A 7,500-nucleotide genomic window follows, 5' to 3' on the forward strand; every position below is an offset into this window, starting at 1 on the left:
TCGTGACTTCATCTAAGAAGAGTATATAATACAGAGAAAGAAAGAAAGAAAAGAAAGAGAGCGAGATACATATTGCAAAGTGAGAGAGTGAGAGAAAGCAAACAGAGACTGGAGCTTTGAGGAACATTGTATCTGTCTGTTGTTGCCGTGGTGATGTACAGAATCTAAGGATCAAGCATTTGAGTGGCAGTCATTATGTGAAGGTGCCTGTCTGTGAGAGTGTGTGTGTGTGTGTGAATGTGAACATGTGTGCTTGCTTATACAATAACAAACACATTCATTGTTTCATATTTGACTGCGCATTGGTTAGCTTTGTGTTGCTGTAATTGACTTTCTTCCAGTCAGTGTGGACCTGGTAGGTTGAGAGACTAGTCTATTCTGAACAGTAGTCTTCTGTCGCCGTCTCTCCCCTCTAACCCACTTACACGTGTGTGTTTGGAGGAAGAGATGACTATAATGGGACGGCTATCACACAATCTTGTTCTCAGGAAATTGTCTTAATGTTAGCTGTTCAGCCTGACTGTATTCGTCTGCTCTCGTTTTCACTCACTTTCTGTCTCGCTCTCTTTTTCTGTCACGTCCGCCCTGTCTCTCTTTTAATGCTTGATGTGTTCTTGGGTCTTTTTGACTTAATTGAAACAATGGAGAGATTAAACTTGAGTGGGGGTACACGAGCTGTGGCTACATGTCTCGATTTAGAATGTTATTTAGTTGAAACTCTTGAATCTTACTTACACACACACACACACACACACACACACACACACACACACACACACACACACACACACACAACACACACACACACACACACACACACACACACACACACAAACACACACACACATGCTCTGTGACGGGATTGTATCCACTGTCTCAGTAAGTTCTGCTGTTAGGTCTGTGGTCTCTTTATCTTTGTGGGGGACTAAACTGTTACCCTCAGAATCCAATCATCTGTAGAGTGTTATGTCAGCTCCAGCTATGAGGACTCTATGCTCGGAACAAAATCTCTGGCACAAAACTACCACTAAATACATTCAAAAATCACACTAATGCCAATTACCTTCTCGTGGTCTAGCCTCCCTTGATATGTTAAGTGGTTGGTGGAACTTGTGGGCAGTAGGTGATATGCTGAACACTCACCCCCCTGGGAAGGTCTCAGAACAGAGACAGCTGACCAAGGCTAATGCCATGTGTATCCTCTATCTGAGCTGGACCCTGTCCCAAAGCAGACACCCACAGACATGTTTATCAGGAGAGCCTGCCAATGCAACGGCACACTGCACCTGCTGCCAGGCACACCCACCAAACACCCTCTTCACAGCGCGCCACACGCCACGCTCCACAAGATAAAGGGTGCCCTCATTGAGGAATATGCAGAACCTGCTGAAGCAATACACTTAGTGTGCACTACCGGGTGAGAGAAGGACCTAATCCTTTGGCCAATGACACTGTGTAGTACGTGGTGACAGTATGGAGTTCTTATGGGGGACTCACAGCCATTATCCATAAGCAGGACAAGAACCTACGCTAAGGGCCTCTTGGAAGAGAAGAAAAAAACATTATTTTCAAACCCACACACACACACACACAATCACACACAAACACCTGTTGAGCTCTAAATGCTTTCTGCTAGGCTTCCAGAAGTGTTTTCAGGACTGCTTCCCTGCTGTAATGACGGGGGGGGGGGGTGGGGGGGACTATGGCCCTGTGGCTGAGTGCTCTCACCTCAGAGACGGAGCTCCAACAGAGCAGATGAACTCCATCTTAATGCCTGGACGCCGCATGCAAGCTGGACGGGAAAAGCTTCAGGAGGCTCAACAGCAGAAGTGTGTAAAAAGGTCAGCATGACCTGAAGGGACAAAAAGAAAGGAAAGGGGAAGTTGGAGGTGGAGACTGATCAAAGTGAGAGTGAAAAGGATGAAAGAGTGAGAGAGAAGTGGAGAGAGAGAGAGAGATCTAAGTTTGCCATTTGAGAGAGGGTGAGAGGTGATGGAGTGTAAAAGAGAAATCTTGTAGAGGAGGATGGGACTACAGAGAGATTGTGGAGTTGGGTGAGTGAGTGAGTGAGTGAGTGAGAGAGTGGAGGATGAGTCAGAGAGTTGTGGGTGAGTGAGTGAGTGAGAGAGTGGATTATGAGAAAGAGAGTTGTGGGGTAGGGTGAGTGAGTGAGAGGGTGGAGGATGAGTCAGAGAGTTGTGGGTGAGTGAATGAGTGAGAGAGTGGAGGATGAGAAAGAGTTGTGGGGTAGGGTGAGTGAGTGAGTGAGAGAGTGAGTGGGAAGGCCCTGGTGTGCAGTGATTGAATGAGGCTGGGGGCTGGAGGGATTACTAATGCTAAGGATGGTGACTCAGTGAAGATCTCAATCAGCCTCCCAGAGCAGATGGCATTTATCATCAGACCTCCATCTTCTCAAGCAGTGTGTGTGTGTGTGTGTGTGTGTGTGTGTGTGTACAAGAAGGAGTCCAGGTGTGTGTGTGTACAAGATGGACTACAGGTGTGTGTGTGTGTGTGTGTGTGTGTGTGTGTGTGTGCGTTTGTGTGTGCGTGTGTGTGTGTCTTCTCAAGCAGTGTGTGTGTGTGTGTGTGTGTGTGTGTGTGTACAAGAAGGAGTCCAGGTGTGTGTGTGTACAAGATGGACTCCAGGTGTGTGTGTGTGTGTGTGTGTGTGTGTGTGTGTGTGTGTGTGTGTGTGTGCGTTTGTGTGTGCGTGTGTGTGTGTACAAGAAGGTGTCCAGGTTTGTGTTTGTGTGTGTGTGTGCGTGTGTGCGTACGTGCGTGTGTGTGTGTGTACGAGAAGGTGTCCAGGTGTGTGTGTTTGTGTGTGTGTGTGTGTGTGTGGGTGGTTGGCGTGAGGGCGGGAGGCATGAGAGCTTCTTATGCTATATATGCAGCTCTTCAGTCCAGTTTGTCAACTTTAAAGTGACCTGATTCATAATTTATGTGATGAGGTCATAGCAGATGACATCCCTTGCTCCCCCCGAATGGGTAGCATTGTAACAGGTCCATCTTCAGGCCAGTGTGTGTGTGTGTGTGTGTGAAACATACAAAGTGAATGTATACAGTGGGTATGTGTCATACTCTTCTCTTGATATCTCCCTCCAGCATACCTGACACTACCCTGCAGTCACAACATATTGCAAATGTGTCTAGTGTTGTCCCACCCTGCTTGGGTGATCACTTCTGCAAATCTGCAGCGGAGAGAGAGCTGGCAGTATAGAAGGGCCAGTAGGTGTTTATGTCGAGCCTCATCCTCCTGGCTTACTTTGTGCAGTGACGAAGTTATTTACAGAATATTTATTCACTCCTAAGGACATCTTGTTAAAATGAGCTTTAGAAAGGACTATTATCACTTAGGTGAGTCTTAAAGACGCTTGCAACACAATTCCACGGGTTTGTTTTCTCAATGGATTACATCTGTAATACAGCGAACAAAGGCGTCTGCGATATGAACCCTCTGTGATATGATATGGACCTACAGTATATCTGTGGAGTAATCCATATTTAGACTGCAATAATATTGGTTTGATTTGATTTTGTGTGAGTGTTCAAGTGCTTGACGCAGCATTTTGTGATTTTGAACGATTCCACAGAAAAGATTTTTGAGAGGCTGGTGTGTGTTTTCTAGGCATCAGCTCAGAGACAGGCACGGGCGTATAGTCATTTCTTTGCCTATTATGACAAGGTAATTACATGCTCAACTAAATGCCCCTGGGTCCCTACCCGATCCCTCTGCTTACACATTTGGTTTCCGCTTGAGTTCTACCCCTCATTCGGCCGCCATCTCATTCCTGCACTTTCGTGTTTGTGCTCCCAGCTAAACTGACAGATGCTGGAGACAGGCAGGTTCCAACATCCAGCTGCAGTAAACAGCTAGAAGTGCCATGGGACGACCCAAAAAGTTGAATGTTTAACTGCAGCTCCACTCCACAAGAAGAGAAAACCAGAATACTTTGCAAATAAATTGGGCTCATCCAAGCCGGAAGTTGTGACAAAGCCAGGAGCGGACGAAGTTCTGTTTGTTCAGAGGGGATTGTTAGTAAGATCTCTCAAGTTTGGTTTGTGACAAGCCAGCCCCCTTTTTGACTGCACTCACTGAAATGAAAATAATGTCGTGTGTATTATACGCTTAGTATGGAAGGCCTCAGTGAATGAGGTTGCATAGAGTCCAGTGATTTCCCTATAATTTGTGCTTGTCAGAGTCAGCTGTTTTGTTGAGAGGCTTGACACAGGAGACTACAGTCAAGGCCAGGCAACATCTCTGTCCCTGTGAGCATTTCAGTCCGCTTTTCATTTAAGCTAGAGAGAGAGAGAGAAAAAGAGAGATAGAGAGAGAGAGAGAGAGAGAGAGAGAGAGAGAGAGAGAGAGAGAGAGAGAGAGAGACGATGGAGCCACAAATGGGATAAAGCCACACCAACCCACACATGATGCAATAATCAAAACAAGGATCTCTGTGTATAAACTAAAAGGAATGGCCAGTGTGTGCTCTGGAATAATTGATTTACAACGTTCCGTACACTCTGAAATAGTAAGTACATTCAGCATGTTGGTTGGATGCGATCTTTGTGCCATTTTAGATGTGCCATGTTGACAAAAAAGCACCACTTGATCAAGGAAAAGTTGTTTTGTGCAGTTAATGTAGAAAGGGGGAAGTTCCTTTATTACCAGTAATAAAAGTCATTTGTGCTTCTGTGTGGGCTGTCATTAAACACACACTCAGACACACACAGACCAACACACACTTTCTCATAGAAACACTAATGCATAAACACACACATAATAGATAGGATAGCAGACAATAGGGAGAAGAGAAGGTTGATTTAAAAAGTGACGAGGAGGTGACGACAGTAGAAGTGTTATGTGAGGGGACTCATTGTTTAATTTGATGAACTGAACCACACACAAAGAAACAAACAAACAAACCATCACTGCCAACAACAACAACACACTCCCTTACACCTGCCTTAGAGAGAAGGTCTTCTAACTCGTTCACTATGTCCATCATATATCAGACATTATTGTCTTCTACAAGCCTTCTTTCAATGACTTACAGTCCTCCCTTACTCAATGCTCTCTTCATCTATCTCCATTTGTCATATTACCAGAGGAGGCTTTCTGTTTGTGTGCCTTTAGTTTGCAGGCGTGTGTGAGTGTGTATATGTGCGTTTGCTCATGTGTGTGTTTATGTGTGTGTGTGTGTGTGTGTGTGTGTGTGTGTGTGTGTGTGTGTGTGTGTGTGAGAGAGTGTGTGTTTGCTCATGTGTGCACTAGTGTGCAGTGAGTAATGAGCTCATAAACAGAGCCGCTTCAGGCTTAGTTGCTGCTCACATCTGCTTTAAAATGAATACGCACTCGCACACAGGCACCCTCACAAGCTCATACACATGCACACACACAAGTAGGCGTGCACACACATACACACACACACACACACACACACACACACACACACACACACACACACACATATAGTAAGCCTCACACATATTGCATATGAAGATTAATGTTTCATAGTATTTGGATCTGTCTCAATTAAACACATATCACGCAACATTTCCACTTCGGTATTTCACATGTGGAAGTTCAACCTGACCCCAGTACCACTAAGCTAGGCGGAGAGGAGGCTCATCCCAAAGGTAATATCCTATTCCTGTGAACTGCTCTGGGCTCCCACACGTGACTCTATAAGCTCATGGCAAGCTCCCTTCACCAGAACACATGCCAGTGTCATGTGTGGAAAATCTGTGTGTGTAAAGGAACAGCTAAGTGAGATTGCATCTCTTCCCTCTCCTTCATCTCTCCCTCTCAATATCGTCCTCTTCCTCGGCCCCCTTCTGTATAACTGTCTCTACCTTTCTCTCTCTCGCTCTCTCTCTCTCTTTCTTTCTCTCTCTCTCTCTTTCTCTCTCTTCCTTCCACCCATGCCCTGTCTCCCACTCTTTTAGCTACTCATTTTCTCAGCAGTGCAGTTGCCGGGAGCACCTGTGACACCTTCATCACGTTCCCACAAATAGCCTCACATCATGTCACGTCACGTATCATCACCTCATCTCACCTCACCTCACCACAGGCTTCAACTAGTTTCATCTAAAAATCATCAACAAATCTGAGATCTTCAACGACCGCACCAACCATCCCCATCACTGTAAGAACACACATCCATATCTAAACATATCCTCTTCTTGTCTATGTGAGCCTGAGACCATTAGAACCCAGTCATGCTGCTGTGATCTTTGAAGTCATAATGGCCGTGCCGCTCCTTTCCTTGTGTTTGCAGTGCTGCCTGGGTGAAATTTGGCTATTTTTATTTGGTAATTTTATGAGAGGAGATATGAAAAGGGGGATTTGGCTGTCGGCTTTGCCCCCTCTCCTCTAATAGGATGTGAGATTCTGTGCCCCCCCAAAGCCCTGAGCGCTTAAAGCAGCTGCAGCTATGTGAGGCAGGGGAGACAAGAGGGAGAAAGCAGAGGCTCTTGGTAATAAATAAGAAAGGAGTCAACTTATTAGCTCCTGCTGTCTCCCCGTGTGCCACTCAAAGTGCGTCTGCAGCCATTGATCCAGTTCCAATTAGCCAAGTGGAGGCATGTGTGCTATTGTGGGGGAGGCCCAGAGGTGGTGTGTGTGTGTGTGTGGGGGGGGGGGGAGTGGAGGGAGAAGGGTGTTTGCCTGGGAGGACATCATGTGTTGATGGTGATTAACTTTCCAACTTTCCACTGATGGATGGACAGTGCCAGAAAAGAAGAAATAAATTCAATGGAAAAGAAAAAAAACAAATCTGTGCAGGAAAAGACCAACTCCTCCCTTATTTTCTGAGCCTGTTCAGCTGTTCTGCTGGTATGTGTATGTATGGATTAGCTATAATAACACAAGTCACGTGATGTGCAGAGGATGTTGTTTTCGAAGGTTACCACCATCAACATGAGGGGGTTGAGTGAGGGGGCACACTAAGTAACATTATTGCACTTGATATGTCTTTGAGAATGTATATATTATTGATAGCTACATCTGTCAGTAACTGACCTGAACAATAAGGTTCGGGTTGCCTTTCTGTTCATTCACCTCGAGAATGTGTGAGTGAGGCCTCTTTATTTGTAATTAAACATACAACGCACACATACACACACCCGCACACAGACACACATACACACACACAGTCTCTTTCTCTTTCTCCCCTGTGTGTGTGTGTGTGTGTGTGTGTCGGAGTCAGAGGGTGTCTGGGTGTATGCGTGTGTGAGACAGAGAGACAGTACTTTGTGAGCAACAATGCGTCTGAATATTTTTCTCTTTGTTGGAGCACCCTTCACTATCAGAATTCCTCAACTCCAGAATTTAAGGAAGTGTGTGTTTGAAGTCATGAGAAAGTATGTATATGAGTCTATGTGTGTGTGTGTGTCTGTCATCTTTGAATCTCCCTTTGTCTCAACTCATTCAAAGTATCCACATTCTCAAGACATAAAAAAGTTTAACCCTAAAAAAGTGGAAAAGTTTTGATGATGGAT

At 45.4% G+C, this 7,500-nt stretch overlaps 1 protein-coding gene across 2 annotated transcripts in view; it reads left to right on the forward strand.

Moving 5' to 3' along the window:
* cyth1b (cytohesin 1b) overlaps positions 1-7,500 on the forward strand; it is a 71,572-nt gene that overhangs the window by 15,847 nt on the left and 48,225 nt on the right. The gene's annotated exons all lie outside the window — the stretch shown is intronic.

This window comes from Sprattus sprattus, assembly GCF_963457725.1.
Source record: "Sprattus sprattus genome assembly, chromosome: 3".
In the NCBI taxonomy this organism is placed as follows: Eukaryota; Metazoa; Chordata; class Actinopteri; order Clupeiformes; family Clupeidae; genus Sprattus; species Sprattus sprattus.